We start from the raw sequence: 23,689 nt of genomic DNA, 5'->3' as shown, positions 1-23,689 counted from the left end.
GCTTTCCTCTCCCCTGCCTGGCTTACTTCAGGGCCAGGCATACCCCAGTCCTATCTTCCCCCCTGTCCGGCTGCTCACCAGTGAGAAGGACCTTCGGAACAGCTCTTAGCACTGGGCCTGGATGACTGCGCCCCACAGATATACAACTTGTGGGGTGCATTGATCTAGGCCAGACTCGAAGGACCATAGACCTGTTAATATGACAGGGGATTTGTACATCCTTTTGTAGTGTTGAAACAGAGCAGGAGAGAAAGACCCACCACTGGTCCAGAATCCCACAGTCAGCCAGCCCTGGGGCAAGGACCAGAATCCCACATGGCTGCCTCTCCCACCTCAGCTGACCAGGCCAGCAGTTTAGTTTGGAGTTTAGTGGCCAGTGAATTCTTCCTACTAGGTAAGCTCATTTGCATGTGTGAGAAAGGGAGAGTGAAGGGGAGGGGGGGGGCGCGATTTAGAACTGCCAACTTTTCTTTTGTAGCAACGTGGATGGAACTGGAGAGTGTGATGCTAAGTGAAATAAGCCATACAGAGAAAGACAGATACCATATGTTTTCACTCTTATGTGGATCCTGAGAAACGTAACAGAAATCCATGGGGGAGGGGAAGGAAAAAAAAAAAAAAAAAGAGGTTAGAGTGGGAGAGAGCCAAAGCATAAGAGACTGTTAAAAACTGAGAACAAACTGAGGGTTGATGGGGGGAGGGAGGGAGGGCAGGGTGGGTGATGGGTATTGAGGAGGGCACCTTTTGGGATGAGCACTGGGTGTTGTATGGAAACCAATTTGACAGTAAATTTCATATATTAAAAAATAAAAAAATAAATAAAACATAAAAAAATAAAATAAAATAAAAATAAAAAAATAAAAAAAAAGAACTGCCAACTTTTTATTTTGCCAAAAACATTCAAAATAAAACAAAAACAACTGTCAGCTACTATTACACAGAGTGTTTTAACTATTTTTTTTTTTTTATTTTTTTTTTTATTTTTGGGACAGAGAGAGACAGAGCATGAACGGGGGAGGGGCAGAGAGAGAGGGAGGCACAGAAGCGGAAACAGGCTCCAGGCTCCGAGCCATCAGCCCAGAGCCTGACGCGGGGCTCGAACTCACGGACCGCGAGATCGTGACCTGGCTGAAGTCGGACGCTTAACCGACTGCGCCACCCAGGCGCCCCTTAACTATTTTTTTAAAAAGGATCTGTGACACTGGAAAGTAAAAGAGCTGCTAGCTACGTGGAGCCTGGAGGACTGGCATCTGGGAACCAGGGCTTGTGCGGAGGCTTCTCACTCTGGGCTCCCTCTGGGACAGTTCTGAGCTACCCTGCAGCAGCCAGAATGCACCCCTGTCCCCGCTCCCCCCCCCCCCCCTCCAGGCCGTGCAACCCCGGGGTCAGCTGGGACCCGCGCTAGGGAATGAATGAGGTGGGTAACATAAAGTACATCTGGGTTGGAATGGTGGGGGTACCTGTCAGGGTCACAGGGTGCCTCACTCCCTCCCTTTTCCCACCAGTCATTAGTGGCAACTTAGGCAGCAAATTGATCCGGGTTTGGTCTGAGGTTCCTTCCTGCTGAAAAGCCTCCTGGGCCCTTCCCTTGCCCCAAAGCCACAGTGACATTTTCCGGAAACAACGATGGACCCAGATCTGATCATCCCCCCACCCCTGCCACCTCTGATCATCCCCCCAGCCCCGCCACCGCAGTGGGTCGCAAAAGCCTGGGGGGTGGCCTGAAGGCGGCAGTGGGAGGGGTGTTGGGGGCCCTCTCCACGCCCCCAATCCTTGGGCCCACCTTGCCGCTCCCTCCCGGGTGGTCTCTCCTCCCTCCTGGGGCACCTTCGGGGGGGGGGGGGGGGGGGGTTTCCGGGTCTCTAGGGCAGGGCTTCCCTCTAGGCCAGCCCCTCATCCAACCCTTTGGCCCAAAGCTTGTCCCTCTGTCCAGAGCTTCCGTTGGCCCGGAGGCGGGAGCAAGAATGCGCCCTCTCCTGACAGAGCCCACGGAGCCCGCGGGGTCCTGGGGCGGAGCGTGGGGGCTCATCGGCCCTGCAGCCTCACCTGTCCACTCACCTGGCCCTCGGCCCGGGGTACCTGACCTCCGGAGCTGTTTGCAGAACGGACCTCGCGCACCCGTGCGCCAAACGGGGTGGAAGTGATCTCGAGCCGGGCAGATCTGAATTCGAATTCCAGCTCTGCCATTACCAGCAGGGTGTCCTTGGGTAATTTACTTCTTCTTGGGTGTCAGTTTTCTCGTCTGTGAAGTGGGAATAATAATAGTAACTCCTCTTGTTGGAGGGCTAAAAGGGTCCAATGACCCGTCCAATGACAAGCCCCCCTGACTCCTCAGGAGCCTGCCAGTTCATTCCCCTTCTCCAAGACCCTCATCCCTGATCACCCCACTCCTGCAGCCTCCCAAGCCTTTGTCCTGTGCATGGGCCTGATCACCCTCAGGCCTCCCGGCCCCTCCATCCCTCTCCCCTTCTCTGCCCTCCCCTAAGAAGGCTGGCTACACTTCTCACCCTGGCGGCTGGTTTCAACCTGGGGGAAGACTCTTCAGAGAGGGCAGGACTAACTTCCGGCTTTGGGAGACAGGTAGGGGGTGGCCACACTTAGAGCTGGATAAACCACCAGCAGCACCACACACAACCCCCACTCCGCCCCACTTTGAGTCTGCTTTCACCAAGGAAATGCATTTGTAACTCTAAGATGTTTAAAAGCCAGTATCATGTCTGGCACCTGCTCACCTCTCCTCTGGCCCTGACATATTCAAAACCAAGATGGGATTGGCCACTAATTCACCCAGTCACCTATCACGTGAGAGGCATGTGACAGGCCCCTATACTGCTCAGGATTGTATCTCTCAAAGTTTCAGAACCCAATTTGTAAATGTTCACCGGAGACAGCCTCCACAGGCTTAGCTGGCTCGGGGCAGAGGTCCAGCTGGCAGGACCAGAGCTAGGCCAGGAAGACCCTCCCCCTTCCCACAACCTTCTGCCCTCATCTCAGACAGATAACTCTGATCTCCTCCACCCGATAGATAGGTTTTCATTCTCCAGGTGGCAGGGGAAACAATTCACTTCCAGACTCCAGTCTTCACATTTAGTCATCCTGGAGGAAAAGAAGGTTTTCCTCACCCTATTCTCACCCTCTCCTTGTTTCAAAATTTCCCAAGTAAGCATTCTGATTAGCTCAAGTCACATGCTCATTCCACTCTGGCCAGAGAAGATAAGTCAACTGTGCTTCACAGTGGCCAGGCAGACAGGGTCACTGAGAAGTCAGCAATGTGGATTACATATCTGGATCAACATAAAAACTTTCTTAAAGGAAGAGGAATGGTGTCTTCAGAAGAAGGGAGAAATCATGGCAGACCAGGGCAGCATTTTCACGTGCACTGTTATGTTATACTTTTGAATCTCATTACACAGTAAACCCAAATGACAGGGATTATTATCCTCATACCGAAAATGAATAAAGTCTCGGGTTAAGAACTTGCCCAGAAGATCATGGATAGTTGCTAAAAACATTAGGCTGTAGGGGAATACATTATTTGCATGGTGCTAGAGTTTATCGTCCTTACAAATTACTAGTTGCAAAAGGAAAACATACGTTTACGTAGCAGAGATCTGGCAGTCACTACCTGAAACAGGTGAATAAACGGCACGACTTAGGGTGGGATAATACGACGTCGGTTGCCTACGGGGGCATTACAGTATGGAGACATGACCTATGAGGTTTTCTTGCCAAAAATGTTTAATCAAGCCTCTAAACCTCATTCCAGTTTAGAGGAAATACAGGGGGGTGGAGGGAAGTTAAATACCACCACAGGACAACAGGAACCAATTCTGTGAAAAATTCTAAAGGATAACTGTTCTGGACTCCTCCAAAAGTCATTGTCACAAACAAATGAACAAACAAAAGCAGAGGAACTATTCTAGATTAAAAGAAACTAAAGAGACATAAAGCCAAATGCAATGTGACCCTGGGTGTTTTTTTTTTTTTTCTGATTAGAAATAAAATTGCTATAAAACACATTCTTGGGACAACTGGGGAAAGTCTGAATATAGACTGCATTTTAGATGTTATTAGGAAATTAAATTCTTTTTCTTAAGCATGTTAAAAGTGATGCGATTATGTAGGAGACTAACCTTACTTGTAGGAGAAGCATGCCATGCTACTTAGGGGTGAAGGTTATGTCCATGCGTGCTCTCAAATAATTCAGAAAAAAAATTATATGGATAGAAAGTAGGTATGGACAAGTGATAATAATTACTTATCTACATAGAGGATATATAGCGTGTTCATTTATACCATTTTTCAACTTTTCCATATATTGAAATCTCTCAGATAAAAAAACTGGAAAAAATAAAAAGAAACTTGGCTAAGAACATATCCACAGCAGTAACCTAAAGTACTCAGCCACGCAGCATCAAAGTGCTTTCTCTAATGACAGATACGACGTTCAATGTTCTGTGTGTACAGTCCTTGCCCTCGCAGAACTTGCCATCTAGCACAGAGACCGGTACCTGAATAAATAACTTTTTAAAAAAATGTGCTCAGTACACAAAGGATGGATAGCACACTACAGGGATAGCAGAGGACAATTCAGCCCAAGGGAAGACCTGCAAGGAGGCAGGATCTACATGGAATCTTATCCCCAAAAGGGGATTGCATTGTGCAAAGATTTTCACCTGCTCTTCAGCAAGAACTACTATACATGGCACATATGTGTACATGTGCACATGGAAAAATCTCACTTCCCTTAGCTACGTGCAATGCACACAAATGCTTTCTATCCCAGTCCAGTCATGCTTACTTTTTTCTTTTACCCTCAGTGCTGGTTGCAACTCACTCCAATAAATTAATTTTATGACCCACTAGTTGCTTTGACCTACATTTGAAAAAATACTGTGTTCAAGGACCCAACAAATTTCAAAATGACTGGAAGGAGCGGCCCCCAGAGAACTGAAGACGTCAATAGGCAGAGCAGAGACGTGAAGGGTCTTGTAGAGTTACATCCTAAGGGCCATGAGAGGCCTCTGGTAAATTAAAGCAGCCATATTTGGGCGCCAATGCCAAAATTCCTCTTCCTCTTACTATCTTCCCTTTCCCAGATTCCATCCTCTAACAGAGCACAGGAAGAACCTCTCATTCAGGGGAGCCCAAGGCTGCGCCCACAGCATGGCTAAGGACTACCAGGCCAGCCCCCTCCAGGACTGGAGATTTTAGAATGTGTGCACAGGCTTAGGTTATAGCCTCCTCTGGAAGCATTTTCATATTTTCCCAGGTTCAGGGTAGAGGACAAGCAAGAATAACTGTCTGCTGGAAAATGGGGTGGAGTCCCCATGAGCTGGAGCTCTGACTTCCCCCAGACTCTGTGCTTCCTTGGGCCAGAGTTCCCAAGGGAAAACCCAAACTGTAGTTTTACCAGTTAACAGAACTGGGAAGTGAGCAGGCCTCTGCTCTCCAGCCCCCAGACCTGGTTTACTGCACTTAGGGAATCCACCCACTAGCTGGCTCCATTCCCAATGCCAGGGCCCCACGGCTCCTTCACCTGGGACACCTTCTCTCTCCTTTCACATAGGCTCCTGATGTGCTCCACACTCCCAGTCCAGCCCTCTTGCTAGCCCTCAGTGACTACGCCACAGATCCTATGTGATCTTTTTGTGTCTTTCAGCACCTGTGAAGCATTGTTGTCCCCTATTGCATATATAGGTTCCCAACCTTGAATGCACATTAGAATTCGCTGGTAACTTGCAAAATCCCAATATCCAGGTCATACTCAATTCCATAAAATCTCTGAGATTGGGACTGAGGTACTTTGAAAGCCCCCCAGGTGATACAGTATTCTAAGTTAAGAATTCCCGCTCTATTATGTCCTGTTGCAGGTAGGAGCCATGAATGGGCAAGGATGAGGGGTTACTATGGCTTCAGGTGATCAGTCATCCTGGTTCGCACAGGACTGAGCATTTTCTCAGATGTGAGACTTCCAATACTAAGACTGAGAAAAGCCTGGCCAACCTGGATGAGCGGCTGCCCTCGTGTTCACCTGAGGTCTAACAGCTTAGTCAGTTTTCTGGCCACTAGTAATATTTGTGCCCAAAGAACCAGAGCCCCGCTTTAGTGGGTTTTTTTCCTACATCTTTTTTTTTTTTTTTTTAAGTAATCTCTACACCCTACGTGGGGCTTGAATTTAACAACTCTGAGATCAAGAGTTGCATGCTCCACTGACTGAGCCAGCCAGGAGCCGCTCCCCCACTACTTTAGTGCCTTTGATACGGCTAGACAAACTCTTTGCTCTCCTTTCCTGGTCCCCACGGACACCTCCACCCTTGGAGCCTGGCCCATGACCCTGCACAATGACTTTGTCCTGAGATGCCCCTCCCTGCTATTCTTCTCTGCCAGTCAGAATCCTGCCCAGTCTGTGGGGCACCTCAGTCAGTTAAGCGTCCAACTCTTGATCTTGGCTCTGGTCATGATCCTACCTTTCATGAGTTCAAGCCTGCGTTGGGCTCTGTACTGACAATGTGGAGCCTGCTTGAGATTCCCTCTCTCATGCACTCTCTGCCCTCCCGACATGTGCTTTCTCTCTCTCTTTCTCTCAAAATGGATAAATACCCTTAAAAAAAAATCCTGCCCAGCCTTCAAACCCAACTCATCAAGCCCTGCCTCATCCCTGAAGCTTCTCAAGACCCCACAGAAGGAAAGGGCCCATTCTGTGGTGAAAGGAGTGGGGAGGGACTCGAGAAGGGTCACATGCCGAGTAGAGTAAGAGGGCACACCAGCTCAGAGGTTAGACCAGGCCTCACAGAGTGCAAGTCCATACTCGGGACATCTAGATGGCAAGGTGACCCTTAGTTAGTGCTAATAATCACCTCCAGATTATACAGAGAGGAAGGTAGAGGAGTGTAGATAGAAGAGCTGAGACAAACAACAAGACTTTGGTGTCCAGTAAACAGATTCATTCCACAGCCACCCACTCAATACCTACTGTGTGCACAGCACGAGACCAGGCATGGAAGCTGCAGGACACGCAAGTTTCAATTTTAAGAGTCTACAATGTAAGTATAATTTTCACTTGATATTTTAAATAATCATTAATCCAGACTAACTAGGGGTAAAACAATCTTTTTTTTTTGTGATAAAAAATAAGCATTTACAACAAAGTAGGTCTTTTTCTCAGATACCTAGAATAAATCTAACAATGTACTACCCAGTAGAGATATTTTTGGGATTTATTTCAGTGATAAAAATATTCATGGTAATGAGTACTCAAAAGTTTTTGTGTGTTTTTTTTAATTGTATCCATTATGGGAGCACCTGGCTGGCACAGCTGGTGAAGCATGTGACTCTTGATCTCAGGGTCATGAATTGAAGTCCCATGTTTGGGTGCAGAGATTTCTTAAAAATAAAAATCCTATTCATTTTTGAGAGAGAGCAAGCGCTAGCACACACATGAGTAGGGGAGGGGCAGAGACAGAGAGGAGAGAGGGGAGACAGAGGATCCGAAGCAGGCTCTGCACTGACAGCAGAGAACCCAATGCAGGGCTGAAACTCCCAAACCATGAGATCATGACCTGAGCTGAAGTCAGATGCTCAACCAACTGAGCCATCCAGGCACCCCAAAATAAAAAAATCCTTACAAAAATGATCTATTATGTATCACACTATTCAATTTTTTCCTCAACAATTACCCAGTAGTGAAGCTCTGCCTCAGGTTACGATGTAATTTTTGTTACAAAGGAGTTTGAACTGTGGCTTTTTCTCAAAGGAAATCTTGAAAATTATTATTGAAGTTTTGTTTCAAAAACAGCCAGAAGTTACCCATTTCTCTCCACCTAAACTTAAAATAAATGTGTACTTGTCACAAGAACAGTGACCTTGAGTATGACTAGGATTCAATCAGAGGGGTAAAACCACGAGGACACAAACACACACACACACACACACACACACAACCTAGGGAAGGCAAAGGAGGATCCAGGGGAAGGTGGACCCTTTGCAGGCCCAGCTGCTGACTAGCAATGACATGGGTGAGTTACAAAATAACTGCTGCTTTTTTTCTGCCCTCCCAGTCTCCCAAGAATCTCCCTCTCTAGCCCTCAAGAACCAAAAATTACAGGAAAGGGAAGTCTGGCAAGTGCATTTCAACCTACCCAAGCTGACATATAACAAAGCCCGTGACATGTCATAGTGAAGTTATTTGGCCTAGAAAATTTGCCTGTTTATTAAGTGCATTTAGGTCATATAAAACAAGAGATTCAATAATCTGCAGGACACTGAGGAGCGAAATGCTGGTCCAAGACCCAAGGGTCACTTCCATCAAGAGTTACAACAGAATAGATGAGCTAGAAGGAGAGCTACTGGGTTCAAAGGTCACCTTGCTGCTTTCCTGATCTATGAGTCTGAATCCAGAATTCCTTGATTCTTTCTTCCCTGGAGTGGATCTGACTCATTCCATTTTCAGAAGACAACTGGGAAGATCTGAAAAGCAAACCACAGCATCTCCCTGTGATGCAGATCCTAAACATCAAATAAACAGCAGCACTAACTGAAGGTTCCACTTAGCCATCACCTTGGTAGTGCTGCATTAGGTTCCTTTCACACCCCTCTCTGACACACTTTCCTCCAAGGTGAACCTAATGATGCTGAATAAGGTGGAAACTCTGTCTAAAGGTTTTCGTGTGTTGAACACATCCATGAGATCTATCCACTATCTGGATTTTCACATCTTAATAAGAGTTGAGCCAGGACTGGAGGCTGTACACCCTCATGAAACCCAAAGGGTTTCCTCCCCATGCGGGCTCTCTGGCATTCAATCAGAGCTGAACTCTGACCAAAGGCTCTATCTACCAACTTCATTTCATTCACAGTTTCTCTCTTATATGGATTCCCAGATGATCAGAAAGGCATGAAGTGTACGTGAAGGTTTTCCCACACTCCTTACATTCAGAAGCTTTTACTCCACTGTGAGTTTTCTGGTGCTGAATAAGGTGAGAGTTCTGACTGAAGGCCTTCCCACATTCACTACATTCATTGGGTTTCTCTCCAATGTGAATTCTATGGTGTTTAATAAGAAGTGAACTCCTACTAAAAGATTTCCCACACTTGCTGCAATCATTAGGAGCCTCCCCTGGTGGACTCTGTGGTGTTTAATGAGGTGCAAGTTACAACTGTAAGCTTTCCCAGTCATTGCATTCATATGGTCTCTCTTTGGTGTGAACTCACTGATGTTCTATTAGATTTGAGCTCTGGCTGAAGGCCTTCCCACACTCACTACACACATAGGGTTTCTCCCTCATGTGGATTCTCCGGTGTCAAGTAAGACTTGAGCTCTGAACAAAAGCTTTTCCACATTCATTACACATATAAGGCATTTCTCCTGTATGAGTTATCTGATGCTGGATAAGGTGTGAACTGCACCAGAAGGCTTTCCCACAGTTACTGCATTCATAGGGTTTTTCTTCAGCATGCACTCTTTGATGCTGGATAAGGTTTGAACTATGGCCAAAAGTTTTTCCACATTCATGACACTCAAAAGTCTTCCCTTGTGTGTGGATTCTTTCATGCTGAATAAGGTATGAGTTTCGCCTAAATAACTTTCCACAAATACTACACATTTGGGATGTCTCTTCAATTAAGAATCTGTGGCTGTTGGATAGAGTTTATGACGTTACAGAAGTTTCATCTGCATTCATAGAGCCCCTCGTGTTTGTTTTGTTCACATTCATCTCCTTCAGGTAGTGTAGCCCTACTTCAAGACTTTTCTGCTTTATAATTAATTGATCCTCAGTCCAGGTCTCACCATCTGACAGAAAATATAAAAAAGGTAAAATGTAATAAGAAAAATTCCTGGTGGGAAACAGGATGGTCAGAGTATTCAAGAAGGATTTGGTTCAACAAAAAGTATGAAAAATGGCCCTGCAGTACAGAGAAAAGATGGATACAAGTTGTGCAGAACTGGAGAAAGCAGTGGGAAACTAAAATTAGGGCTTATATACGAAGTAGCTAACCAGACAGACGTACTGGGATTAGCAGAAAGGAAAGCGGTGTTTGGGGGTAGAAGTATCTCAGAACATTAGAAGGGAGATTCTGGGGTCTCTGTGTGGGGAGGGGAAGGGACTAAACAAATCAATTAAAGAGGAGTATCCTACCCCAGAGGTTCTATCTACATGGTACCCTGGCCTCGTGATTGTCTCTGAGGTAACAGGGAAGACTATCTTCACATCATCAAATGCCAACACCTTCTTCACCAGAGCATCTCTCTATACACAGATGCTCACTCATGGACAGACACACTCAGACCTACTTATGTGCATCTTTAAAAAATACTGCAAATTGGGAAGATTTCATAAAGGAGAGGGGAGAAGAGGAAGAGTTGTTTAAAATATGAAGCATGGAGTAGAAATCTTTCCAAGTCGATTTCAACTCTAACAGAACATACAAAAAAAAACCCTGCACCCTAACTGCATTTAAAGGAGACATGATAGAAAAACATTGCCTGTTTAATACATTCCTCCTCTCAAGAAATACTTATGAAATAAGGCTCACTGAAGCTAGAGAAGTTTTTGTTTTTGTTTTGTTTTGTTCGCAGTGGTATTAAAGAAAGCAGGCCCTCTACCAACAGGGATCTTTCTGAAAGAAGGGAGTGCTGAGGAATATCCAATGCAGCATTTCCATCAGCAGGGAAAGCCTAGAATATAAACAGCTCTGATTTTATTTGGTAATAGTCATTTTATTGAAGGAATTTAATAATTATCTGTGATGTCTTATCACTTGTTCTCCACATCCAGATATGCTCTCATCCTCTGTATGTTCAATTTAGATATTGTATTTGTAAAAATTTTCTTCTTGTAATAAGAACTTTTAAGGTCCTCTCTCACAGCAACTTTCAAACATACTCTTCAGCATTATCAACTATAGTTGCCATGTTGTACATTACATCCTCAGGATTTATTTACCTTGTAACTGGAAGTTTCTACTTTTTGACACCCTTCATCCAATTCCCCCAGGCCCACCCCCAACATCTGGCAATCACCAGTTTGTTTTCTGTGTCTAAGAGTTGGGGTGGGGGTTTTTTTGTTTGTTTTTTTGGATGTCATATATAAGTGAGATCATACAGTATCTGTCTTTCTCTGATTTATTTCACTTAGCATAATATCCTCAAGGTCCATCCATGTTTCCAAAAATGACAGATTTCCTTTTCATGGCTGAACAATATTCCACTGTGTATACACATGTATATTTGTATGTATACCATATGTGCTTTATCCACTCATCCATCAATGGACACTTAGGCCGTTTCCAAGTCTTGGCTGTTGTACATAACGCTGTAATGAACATGGGGGGTGCAGATATCTTTTTGAGATTTGTGCTTTTGTTTCCCTCAGATAAACACACAGAAGTGAATTGCTGGATCATATGGTAGTTCTATTGGTAGTTCATCAATTTACATCCTCACCAACAGTGTATAAGAATTCCTTTTCTCCACATCCTCACCAACACTTGTTACTTCTTGTCGTTTAAATGATAGCCATTCTAACAGGTGTGAATGGACTACTGGGTTAATGTTTTTTTTTTTTTTTTTTTTTTTTTTTTTTTAATTTTTTTTTTTTTTTTTTTAATGTTTATTTTTTTTTTTGAGACAGAGAGAGACAGAGCATGAACGGGGGAGGGTCAGAGAGAGGGAGACACAGAATCGGAAACAGGCTCCAGGCTCTGAGCCATAAGCCCAGAGCCTGACGCGGGGCTCGAACTCACGGACCGCGAGATCGTGACCTGGCTGAAGTCGGACGCTTAACCGACTGCGCCACCCAGGCGCCCCTAATGTTTTTATATCCATTTGCACATGTGTTTAACTGTTTACCTTGTAAGTGACACAAATTACAAACACAGAGACTAGGTCTAAAAAGTTAGGTACTTTGAAAAAAAAAAAAGTGACAAAGGCATCAGTCAAGCCCAAACAAATAGGTAGGCAGGCCAATTCTTTTTCGCAAGATACCAAAATGAACTGGTACTGTAAATTCAAGTCATTCACTGCACAATCCAACAGAACTTACTGTGGTTATGTAACTGTTCCACATCTGCACTGTCCAATACAGTAGCCAGTAGTCACAGATGGCTACTGAGCACTTGAAATGTGGCTAGTGCAACTGAGGAGCTGAACTTTTAATTGTATTTAATTAATTTCAATGTAGTTAGCCCATTGTAGCTGGTGCTACCCTACTGGACAGCTTAACTCTAGAACCTTCTAAGTCTTCCAGATTTGTCCCACAGGCCTAGGAGCATCTAAACCCAGAAGCCCTTCAAAACTGGGATCATTAACAAGGTGAGACATCAGACAGAGAAGCTAATAAAGTCTTCACCAGCTCATCAAAAGTCAAAGAGCAATAGCCTGGGCATGCCTCCATTTGGTCTTGAGGCCAAATGAGGGTTTCTTCTGTATCTCCCTGACCTGGCCTCTGTCTTTCCAGCCTTGTTCTGATCCTCTCCCCTACACCAAATCTTTTCTTTTTGTTGAACCAATCGCTTTGTTGTCTCCAACAACATGTGAAGGCTTAGGCATGCTAGAGGATGAGCCTTTTATTTGGGCCGACAGACAGAGGATCTGACAGCCTGCCCGACATAGTCAAGAATGCAAATCCTACAGCTCTCAGGCTCCATTCAATAGCACCTTCTTCATTGGCTGAAAGTGATCCTTGTAGAATTCTTCAATACTTCTCCTCTTTATGAGTCCTGTGACACTTCACTCATTCACATCCATCTTACTGAGCACCAACAATATCCCAGGTACAGTTCCAAGTGCTGAGATACACCAGTGGGCAAATAGGCAAAAACTCTGCCTTCTAAGATATTTCATTTTAGTAAGGGAGCTGGACAAGAAACCTTATAAATTACATACTCTTAGAGGAAGAAGATACACGTACCATAGAGAAAGCAAGAAAGAGGAGTAGAGTGCCAGGGGGAGGGAGTGGGCAGAAGGGTTCCAATTTTACATACCATGGTCAAAGAAGGACTAAGAAAATGACACTGAAGCAAAGACTTGAAGGAGATAAGGGTATCTGAGAAAGAGCATTGCACATAGAAGAAATAACAAGTGCAAAGGCCCTGGGTGTTCAAGGAGGCAATGTGATGGGAATGCAATGAGCAGGGGGAGGGGTAGTAAGAAATGAGGTCACAGACATTAGAAGGGAGTCAGAGAACATAGGACCCTATAGGCTACTGGAAGAGGTGTTCTTTCGCCGAGTGAGATGGGGAGCCACAGGAGGCTTTTGACCAGAGGAAGACAAGACCTGGCATTTTAACAGGATCACACCGGCTGCTATTTTGGATAGACTGTAGGAAAGCAATGGCAGAGGCAGGACAACCAGCCACGAGGCTGCTGCAATAGTTCAGGTGAAAAATGATGGCACCCTGGACCAAGACTGTGGTGGAGAAGGTAGTAAGAATTACTTGGATTCTGGAAAACGTTGATAGTTGTGTGGACAGGAGTACTGACTGCTGGATATGAATATGAGAGAAGCTGTTTCTCTCTGGGTTAAGTAGCTGAAGGGATTGTGTTCCCATCTCCTGAAATGGGGAATATCTGTAACAGGCTACGGCACCTCCAATAATCTAAAGACACATTTCCATGTGGCTCTCATACCAGTCTCTTGAGATCAATAGGTCTCAAATCTGTTCCTCCTTCTGGAGTTTGAATATTTGGTATAATATTCTTGCAACTCTCCTGTAGCTTTAGCATTTCAGCACTGACAATGATCAGTGACTCCTTTCTCTGCCCTCACATCCACTCGGTAAACAAGTACTATTGCTTCTACCTACAGCACACTTCTTGATTTTTGTCCCTACCTTCCTGTTATCACTTCTTGATTTTTGTCTCTACCTTCCTGTTATCACTATTCACGTCCTAAAGTCAGATCCTAAGCAACTCTCACCTCCCATACCACACTCAACAAGTCAGATTCTCTTCCTTCATATGCAATGCTCACCAGCTAGCCTCCTGTTAAGAAAAGCTAACATATACTTCAACATCTGCTGACCAAACTAAGCTCTTGGGCCTGGCATTCTTCTCCCACAATCTTACTCCACTCTGACTTACAGACTCATCCCCTATCACGTCTTCTCTATACTCCAATTAATGTGAACTATTTCCTGAACATGTATATCCCCACACACATCCTTCTCCTCCACCTGGAACAGCCTCCATTCTAATGTCACCTATCAAAATCCTAGACCTTCAAGACCCAGCTCAAAGGCAGCCTCCTTCCTGAAACCTAACCCGGCTCTAACCCTAGCTGGAAGTGATCTCTCCTTTGAATCTCTAAAGCATTCAGTTCCTACCTCTTTCATGATATTTAACCACAGTCTTTGGGCCTCTCCTCAGAAGTATTTTTATCTGTGTGTATGTGTGTGTGTGTGTGTGTGTGTGTGTGTGTGTGTGTGTGTGAATTTATATTCAAAGCACCTCAGAATAAAAGATGTCTTCCATTTCTTTTTCTCCAAGCCCACTACTATGAAAAGAGTCCTGTGCACATTAGGTGCTTCAAAATGCTCCTGATTATTTCCCGGCAATTCATTAAAAGGAAGTTCCCCTCCATCAAGAGAAGAATCTATAAATCACTGACGGTTCCAAAAAGACCATTTATAAAAAGTCTCCAGGACTGAGGCTCAAATAAAATTCAGAGAGGTAGATCTCTTCATAGATCAGAGCCACTTTTAGAAAAAATATCGGGGCACCTGGCTGGCGCAGTCAGACATCTGACTCTCGATTTTGGCTTAGGTCATGATCCCAGGGTCGTGAGATCAAGCCCCACATCAAATTGAGTTCTGCACTGAACGTGGAGACTGCTTAAGATTCCCATTCTCTCTCTCTCTCTGCCCCTCTCCCCTGCTTGCACTCTCTAAAATAAAATTTAAAACAAAATTCTTTTTAAAGAAAAGAAGGGGGTGCCTGGGTGGCTCAGTCAGTTGAACATCTGAATTAGGCTCAGGTCATGATCTCACAGCTTGTGGGTTCAAGCCCTACAATGGGCCCTGTGCTGACAGCTCAGAGCCTGGAGCCTGCTTCAGATTCTGTGTCTCCCTCTCTCTCTGCCTCTCCCCTGCTCATTCTCTCTCCATCACTCAAAAATAAACAAACATTAGGGGCGCCTGGGTGGCTCAGTCAGTTAGGCGTCTGACTTCGGCTCAGGTCATGATCTCGCGTTTCATGGGTTCGAGCCCCGCATCAGGCTCTGTGCTGACAGCTCAGAGCCTGAGTCTGCTTTGGATTCTGTGTCTCCCTCTCTCTCTGCCCATCCCCCACTCACGGTCTGTCTGTCTCTCTCTCTCTAAAATAAATATTAAAAAAATAATAAACATTTTAAAAATTAAAAAAAAAAAGAAAAAATATCAAAAACTTGGATCCAAACTCTGGTAGACAGCAGGGCCCCCTAGAACGCCTCAACAGACAGTGGCCAGTCTGAGACAGAGCTAGAGAAGCCCAGGAAGAGAGCAGTCGCCCTTTGAAATAAGCAAATCAAATGTGTCCCTGTGGACAAAGGTTTAAAAGAAAGTTTCTTGGCTGATCTGCTTTTAATTTAGAGGAAAGGGGGAAATCTATGCAGTTCTTCAAGTAGTTTAACTACAAAGCTGTGTGATCTCAAGTATAGTCACTTCTAACAGCAGGAGAAATGAGTAATACTGTACTGTGTCAAATAATGCCCCCCCCCCCTTCATGTCTACCTGGAATCTCAGAATGTGACCTTATTTGGAAGCAGAGTCTTTGCAGAGTTCAGATGAGGTCATAATGGATTGGGGGGTTGGGGCTAAATCCAATGACTGATATCTTTATAAGAGAAAGAAGAGGAAGATTCAGATATGGAAACACAGAAAAGAAGGTCATGTGACAACAGAGACAGAGATTCAATGATACAGCCATAAGCCAAGGAGCCCCAAGAATTGCTGGGGACCACCAGAAGCTAGGATCAGTCAAAGACAGATTCCTCTCTAGAACCTTCAGAGGTAGACAGGCCCTCTTGGACTTCTAGCTTACAAAATGGTGAGAATATAGTTCTGCTGTATTAAGCCATGCAGTTGTGGTAATTTGTTATGGCAACCCTAGGAAATGAATACACTTCCTGTTTGATTTAACCAATCAAAAACATATAGACCACCCACTATGTGCAGGATACTGGTAGAAGGATTGTAATGCTGCCTCAAAGCAGAATTAGGAAGGACAACCCCTACCTAGGTGATTGGAGATGGCATCCTCAAAGAATGACCTGGAGCGGGATCTTGACTATGATCAGGATCTACAAGGTAAAGAGTATTCCAGAAACAAGTAATAGTATATGCTAAGGCTCAGCAACATAAAAGGGAACACTAAGTTTAAGGAATAGTGAAAAAAAATTCAATATGACTGAAATGTATGCTCCATGTGGGCAGGAAACAGGAGATGTAGTGAAAAAATAGAGTAGAGCCACCTATGAAGAGGCATATAAGCCACACCCAGGGCTTTGCACTTTATTTTATAGGCAAAGACTAACATGATCAAATTTGTTCCCAGGGAAATTCTTCTGGCAGCAGTATGGAGGAGAGCCTAGAGTGGGGGGCATGACCAATAGCATAGTGATGTATCAACAATCCAAGAAAAACAGGACGGGACTAAAATGAGGAAATGGCAGTGACAGGCAACTGAATCAGGCACTTTTTGAAGAAAAACTGACAGGATGTGGTGGCTGACTGAATATGGAGGGAAGGAGAATAGTAGAGTATGACTCCCAAGTTTTCTAGCTTGGGAAAATCAGTTACTAAAATTAACTAAGGTTGTTATTGGAGGGAAGGGAGGTGGGGACTGGCAGAAAACAGTGTGCTCTGAGGTACACCCATGAACATCTAGTATTCAGGAGCCAGGTGGCAGCAAGAGCAGCAAATAGCGGTTAAGTAAAGTCCTGGAAGGGGACAGGATCACGCACAGGAGTGAAAAAAGAGGGCTGAGAACAGTCTTAGGGAAAATCAACATTTAAAAACAGATGGAGAAACAGGAGTGGGAAAGGCCCGGAGAAGGCAAGAGGAAAACAAGAAGAAAATGATGCTTCTGAAACCAAAGAACAAGAGGTGAGGAAGAATGATCACATCAACAGACAATACTACGGGGTCAAAAAATTAAAGCTGAAAAAAATGTGTCCAATGGATTCATTATAGGTAAGCCACTGGCAACCTGGGTGTAACCAGTACCCTGCATTCCAAAGATAATAGCAACTCATGAAGATTTTTTTTTAAGAGGTATGACAGTGAAGGGAACAAAGGCAATTATACCCAGTTTCCCCCTAATGCTCAATCAGCCACCAAGTCCTGCAGGTTTTCATGTAAATGTCACTTACAACTGTTTATTTCAGAAACTTCATGGAGGAGGCTGTCTTGCATGGGACGCTGGGATGAGTGGTGTTTGGATAGGCAGAGAATGTAGTGGACAGCAATGCATTAAGAAAAAGACACAGAGGCACAACAGTAGATAGTGCAAAGTGTCTTCAGCATTACCTTGTGTAGACACACCAGTCTTGCTCGGTTTATTTTGGGGAACACTAAGGAAAGACTCTCAAGTTGAGTTGAGGCCACCCTGCAGAGGGCCTTGAATGCCAAGTTATGGAGTATGGACTGGATGCAGTGGGCGCTGTGAACTAACAGGAGTAAATGAGTATTTTAATAAGGTGAGTACAGGCACTTGGCCTTTTAGAAAGACTAACAACAGGGAGCCTGTGGTGTCTATCCCCTCTCATCTAAAATTTGATTCCTTGAACTTTAAATTCTTTCCAGGCCAAACCTGTGACTTTCTAAGGTTTCCTGGGCCAATACCCAGTTCCCAGGGATCTCCCTTGTGAACTTCTACCTTGTTTACTAACCCACAGCCTTTCAGTTAACTATTCTAACTCAACTCTAAGTTTGTGGGTGAGTAGGGATTGGGCTTTCTTTCAACTTAGTCTCAACACCTCACAATAAAAGCTCAATAAATACTTGCCAAATTAAAAATTAGCCCGAAAACATAGTTTTTACACATAAATCTGTATAAGAAAATCTCCCCAAACATAAGCCATCTCAGAGCCCCTGATGTGGATTATCTAAGCCTATGTCTCCCAATTAAATAATCCATATCCATTTTTTTAATAGCCAGACATACACCAGATAATGAGGGGATAGCAGATTGAAATAAAAATGTTAATACCTATAGCTTAACCTCATTTTCCATCAGCAAGTGGCTGTCTTATTTACTGTACTCCACAGGAAAGGCACCCTCTTGGAGTTTATACCTCGGGTGGTAAATGTATTTTCCTTAACGATGAAGGAGAGCTTGGGTAGAATGAGTGGAGGAGCCCGCTCCTTAACTGGTTATTTGCAGTATGGGACATACTTGGCTGGGTTCATTCATTTCTTTATTCACACATTTAGTGAGCTTCTCCAAAGGCCAAGCAAGTTAGCAGGTGCTGGAATGACAGATCCTCCAAGACTTATGCTAGGATAGTGCTGCTGCGGCAGATCTGCTCCACACAGAGAGAAAACGTTGGTTACAGGCTTTATTTACAGGTAATAGGGCCTCTGGTTAAAAAAAAAAAAAAAAAAAAAAAAAAAAACAGTAGTTTTTCACAGGACAATCGTGTCCATCTGATCTGAGGCCGCGGGTCGGAAGGACTAAGTTTAGACAAAGAAAGCCAGCTAGGTCAGCTCCTCACCCTTGCTCTTTCGAGGCTCCTGCTCGGAGGATGGGCACAGGGACTCCGGGGACATCTGCTCAGGCAGCTTCTCCATGGGCTGGGTCCAATCCCCGGTGCTGCTCCAAGGCCAAGACTTCCCCTAAAATGTCTTCAGAGCGCGACACAACGGACGGGCAGTCACTTCAGAAAAGGGAGGGAGAAGAGGGCAGATGCAGGGAAAACGGCAGGTTTCCCGGGAGAGGCTCCCAATTCACTCTCCCCAGGCCGGCTGGGCCCTGGCGCGGGGGCGCGGCCAGGCCTGCGGCCCCAACCCCGCACCACGGGCATCCCTTCGGCCCGAGCCCCCCGCCGCAGTCCGAGCTTCCCCCAGCCACGGCGCAGACCCGGAGCCCCGGCCCGTAGCCCCGACACTCACTGGCGCAGCCGCTCCGCAACGACGGCCACCTCGGCCCCCGGGGCAGGACTGGAAACTCGGGCTCCCCGGCGCGCACTTCCGGGTCCCGTCTAGGCAGCTCGGAGGTCTCCTCTCGATCGTGGGTTCTCCAGGGCCGCTGGGGAGCCGGACTGGGGAGCGGTGTGAAGATGGGGCCTCCTTTGGCGTTCGTCTTTCTCCAAGGAGGGATTGAGAGAGGATGGGCAATGTCCTTTCATTGCCCAAGTGGACCTAGGGTCTAAATTGGTTTCCTTCTCATCGCCACTGTCCCGTGTGCACACCATTTGCCTCCTCCCTTGACCCTTGCCGTTTTACCACCCATCTTCACCTCTCTCTCTTTCTTCCAAATCACAAATCGGGGACCCTGCGGGGCCCGAATTTCATATCTATGCCCGCAGTCCAGCCAGTCCTTTCCTTTTGTGGCTTCAACTTGGCCAGTGTTCCCCCTTCACTACTCCCAGCGCCTCCCAATTGCGCCTCGAGTGTATAAGTAAGCAGGACATATCAGTACCAATGGGCTAAAAGAGGAAGAAAAGCCTTAGAAATAGGGTCAAGATTCAAAGAGCTTACAGTGCCCGGAGTTTGCCAGGGGCATATTTGACGTGTTGAAACAGTAAAGATGTTAGGGAAATTTGTTCATGATAAGGGGAGTTTCCTGCTAAACTCCGAAATAGCAGTTACCAGCTATGGAGTACTTAAACTGACCTTATCTCATTAATCTTCACGACAATCCCATGAAGTTTGTACTTTTTGTAATTTTAGTGCCAGAAACTGCAGACTGTAAGCAAGTAAAGGCAGCATTTAGAAACCTGGCCCGTTCAAACCAAAGCGTCCAAACTGCGCCCAGGAAGGACAATGGTTAGATGGAGTGGAGATTTGTAAATGAGCAAGTGCAGGAAAGAAAGACAGACACTGTCATTATGCCCAAGTTGTAAATTTATAAACATGGATGGAATACAAATATAAGAGGTTAACCATTTTCTAAAAGTGAAGAGTGAATGAGATCCATCAGCAAAATGAAAAATTCCAGTATTTCTTTGACTTGTACAGTGCACCATCTGCTTGAAATCATCCTTCCGGTCTGGGATTAAACACTCATTCCTCCATGCACTTGAATTTTTGAAGGGAGTGTAAGATGTAATACCATTAGGATACAAATGTTAGCAAAAAGAGACAGATGTCACAGTTTGATGACTCCAGTAAGGAGTGCCTAAGGGGAGGCAATTCCTACCAGTCTAGGATTCCTGATGGTCTCTCAAGTTCATATTTAAGCTCTCCAAATCCAGGGTACTCCCATGGAAAATGCTAGTCCTGCACTGCTAACTGCTTGCTCCTTAGTTCCCTTTTTTCGATTTTATGCCAAACACTTATATGTTCACTGGTTTTTATATTGGTGTTTATAGTAACTTTTTGGCACTTAATAGATGACCAGTACCTTTTACATTATCTTATTTAATTTTCATGCTACTGTTAACCATTGTACAGGCGAGGGAACTAGGGAGGCTAAGTAAAATTTCCAAAGTCACACAGCTAGTAAACAGCAAAGTACATAGGTAAGTCTAATTCCAAAGCCATTGCTTTGGTAACTAATCTGCTTTAGTCTTCATTGCTTAATGGTTTGATTCCTGTATGTTAACTGTACCCACAGGCTACTACTACTGAATATCCTAGCACCTGGCAATAGTATTACTGAATGAATGAAAAGAATCGTTGAGATTACATTTTCAGATGTGGGAATCCCATTGTGCTTTGCAGTTATGATACCTCAGGGACCTCTTTGGAACTTCATTCTTAAATTTCCTCAGTTGCCTACATCCCACTTCCTAGGGTGAGACATTACTCCAGAGAGCTTAATTACCTCAAAGATGCCATACTCCTTCATCTGAAACCCTTACAACATGCTCTCTTGTGCCTGAAATCCTCCCCTTGCTCCTTCCTCTTCCAGTGGTCTCCATCTGTCTAGTCTACCTCTATTCACTCTTTTGCTCAAGCCAAAAACCTAGGAATCAAACTTGATTTTCCCATTACCCACTTTACTCCACTGCTATAATTTAACCAGAAGTGATAGTAAACCTAAGAATACAAGTCCATCAATCAGCAAATTCCAGTTAGCAGGATAAAAAGCATATTCTGGGCACTGAGAAGTGTAAATATAAATCTAGTAATGGGCGTGGAGGTACCTTGACAGGAGGTAAGAATTTGGGAGCTCTGACCTGTGGCCTGTCATTGACAAAACTATCTAAGCCTGTTTCAGGGAGCAGGGTCTCTGACTAGCTCCCCAAAGGTACTGTCTCCTAGTATCCCAGACAGCTCTGGGAGCATTCAGGATCAACTGCAAACTGATAATAGTCAATCACTGAGGATGTAACAGGGAATGGAAAGCTACCAAAGAAAACTTCTCCAGGTTCTGGGATGTCTAATACCAACATCATGATGATGGGAAGCTTGGGAGTCAGGCCTTTGAGCCATTAACTTGCTGACTGACCCTAGCAGGTTCTTCAACCTCTCTATACCTCAGTTCCTCTGGAATACAGAGCTAGTTCCCTTGCAGAGTTCTTGTGACAGTTAAGTTGGAATATGAATGCACATACACATACATGTAGGTTGGTGGACAGATGGAAGACAGATAAAATTAGATGTACCTTAACTATTAGATTTTGTCTCTTCCTTCCCCAGTCTTCAAGATTAAAAGAATAAGAACACAAACTCATACTGGACTGATTAAATATTGCAAGCTTAAAGAGACAAGTTAATTCTCCTTGAGGATTATTTTGGTTTCTCATTTTTTAAGCATTTTACTTATTCTGCCTAGCTCTCTGAAACCTCAATCTATTTATGTGCCAACAACATCCCAATCGAAAAACCTTTAAGACCCTAAACATTCAGACTTTGTTCCAGAAGTCTGTGGAAGAGCAAGCTTTGTATCAGTATGAAGGAGAGTGATCCAGTCTTGTTGTGAAGCAGGTTTCTGGAAGGAAGTGAGTTGCAGCCGGGAAGGTGACTCCAAGATTTTCAAATGCTTCTGGCTGAGGCCTTTAGATATTTTTTGAAACAGATTCTGAGTATCAAACACACCTTTATTCAAGTGGAAGTACAAAAGCACATTCCTAAACCAATTGCATACATGTGATTTTTTACATATTCTGCTATTTAGGGATTAATCTGTTTCATAATTAACAGAAGTGACCACTGGTCTCTGTACATAAAGGGATACACATTCATAGACAAGGAAAGTAACATGCATTTTCATTTGCTTTTACATTTAAATCAATTCATTTAGTTCTCTACTTTGCCCTGTAAGATCCTATGCTTGCTGATGGCTAAGCGGCAAAATATAGTCGTAGAACTATCCTAGAGGTTAGCCATAAGAGGCTAATAGAATAAGCAATAGATTTTTATATATTTGTTGAGGATCTCTAGTGAATATTGTAACATCTGAATCACAAAGGCCTCACTTGCTGGAATGACAAAAAGAATGTTAAATAACACTTGTCTAATTCACAAAATGTTATGAAGCTTAAGATGGAAACATATAACAAAATATAATAAAATGCTTTGACATCACCTAAAGAATCATGAATTCTTGGCAAAGTGTTAACAGTGACCCTGAACTCTGGACATCCGACATCTGTGATTTCAAATACCGTCTTGCATTGATGAGGGAGACTGGGGGGCAAAAATTCAAACAGATAAAGAAGCAAGCGTAGTAATTAAAATTTTACCAGGAACAGACCTGACACTCTCTTGAAATACTCTCTCTAGAGATATTACCTAAGAACAGCAATATCTTTTTTGAAAAGTTGCATTCCCTTATGAAGTTCTCAGACTTTTTTGTATATGTTCTTTATATTTTGCTCTATCAAAAGCAGACCTGAGCATTTTGCTGGCCTTCAACAGAAGTATTTAAGATAGTTCTAAACTTCACCATGCAGATTAGGCGCTGAATGAATGCAGCTAGACCACCAGGCGTGTTGTTGGCTCCCTGATGTTCTTATCATCTCTTATTAGAGGGCCGTGGATGCAGACAAGGCAGCTAAGAATGTGGGTGTCATTTGAAAGTATTTATTAGCTGCCTGCCCCAAATACATGGGAGATAGAATCCTTCAAACTCTTGGATGGACAGGACGTGGAAATCCAATTCTTTTTAAAGGAAGATGCTTCAACTTTAGGAAAGAAGACAGCAACATCAAGTAGGGACGGTATACCTGCTGGTGAAAAGCTTAACACTAGAAAACCATCATTTGAAGGTGCTAAGAGAATGGAGAAATCAACAGGAATCCAAGTGTTGTGGCTGGAAAGGAATAGGAAGTAGGATGCTCAGGAAACAGCAGACCTAAGAGTCTGTTTTGAAAAAATCTTGGGCTGAGGACAGCAGAAAAAGCTAAACGAGCTACTTTCCAGAAGTTAGTATGTTTGTACATTGGTGTATTAACAATATCTTAGAGAAGCTATAACAGGAACCAATTTGAGGAAAACTAAAATTATTTATAGGCCATATTTTTAAAAATAGCTTAAATGAGTTCCATAAATAAAGTTTATATACCTACGTACACCACCTATTAAATAAAAGACTGCCATGAGG

The 23,689-nt window shown here is 44.2% G+C and overlaps 1 protein-coding gene and 1 long non-coding RNA gene across 6 annotated transcripts in view; one reads left to right on the top strand and one right to left on the bottom strand.

The window, feature by feature from the left end:
* TMEM225B (transmembrane protein 225B) overlaps window positions 1–22,746 on the bottom strand; it is a 33,299-nt gene extending 10,553 nt beyond the window's left edge. For 2 of the 5 annotated variants that reach the window (XM_058710489.1, XM_058710492.1), the window contains exons 1-3: window positions 19,090–22,746; window positions 18,693–18,854; window positions 2,059–2,242 (exon numbers count right to left, since the gene is read on the bottom strand). The gene's annotated coding sequence lies outside the window, so the exon portion shown is untranslated. Of the gene's footprint in view, window positions 1–78; window positions 192–2,058; window positions 2,243–2,507; window positions 2,724–18,692; window positions 18,855–19,089 lie in introns of those variants that run through there. The other 3 variants (XM_058710490.1, XM_058710494.1, XM_058710491.1) reach the window with 3 other exon arrangements.
* Window positions 15,773–17,150, top strand: LOC131500914 (uncharacterized). Its single transcript, XR_009256529.1, has 2 exons — window positions 15,773–16,024; window positions 16,532–17,150. It is a non-coding gene; the product is annotated as an uncharacterized LOC131500914 (long non-coding RNA).
* Window positions 22,747–23,689: the final 943 nt, after the last annotated feature.

The sequence above is a fragment of the Neofelis nebulosa genome, chromosome 18, assembly GCF_028018385.1.
Source record: "Neofelis nebulosa isolate mNeoNeb1 chromosome 18, mNeoNeb1.pri, whole genome shotgun sequence".
NCBI lineage: Eukaryota > Metazoa > Chordata > Mammalia > Carnivora > Felidae > Neofelis > Neofelis nebulosa.
This window is presented reverse-complemented; position numbering and strand designations above follow the sequence as displayed.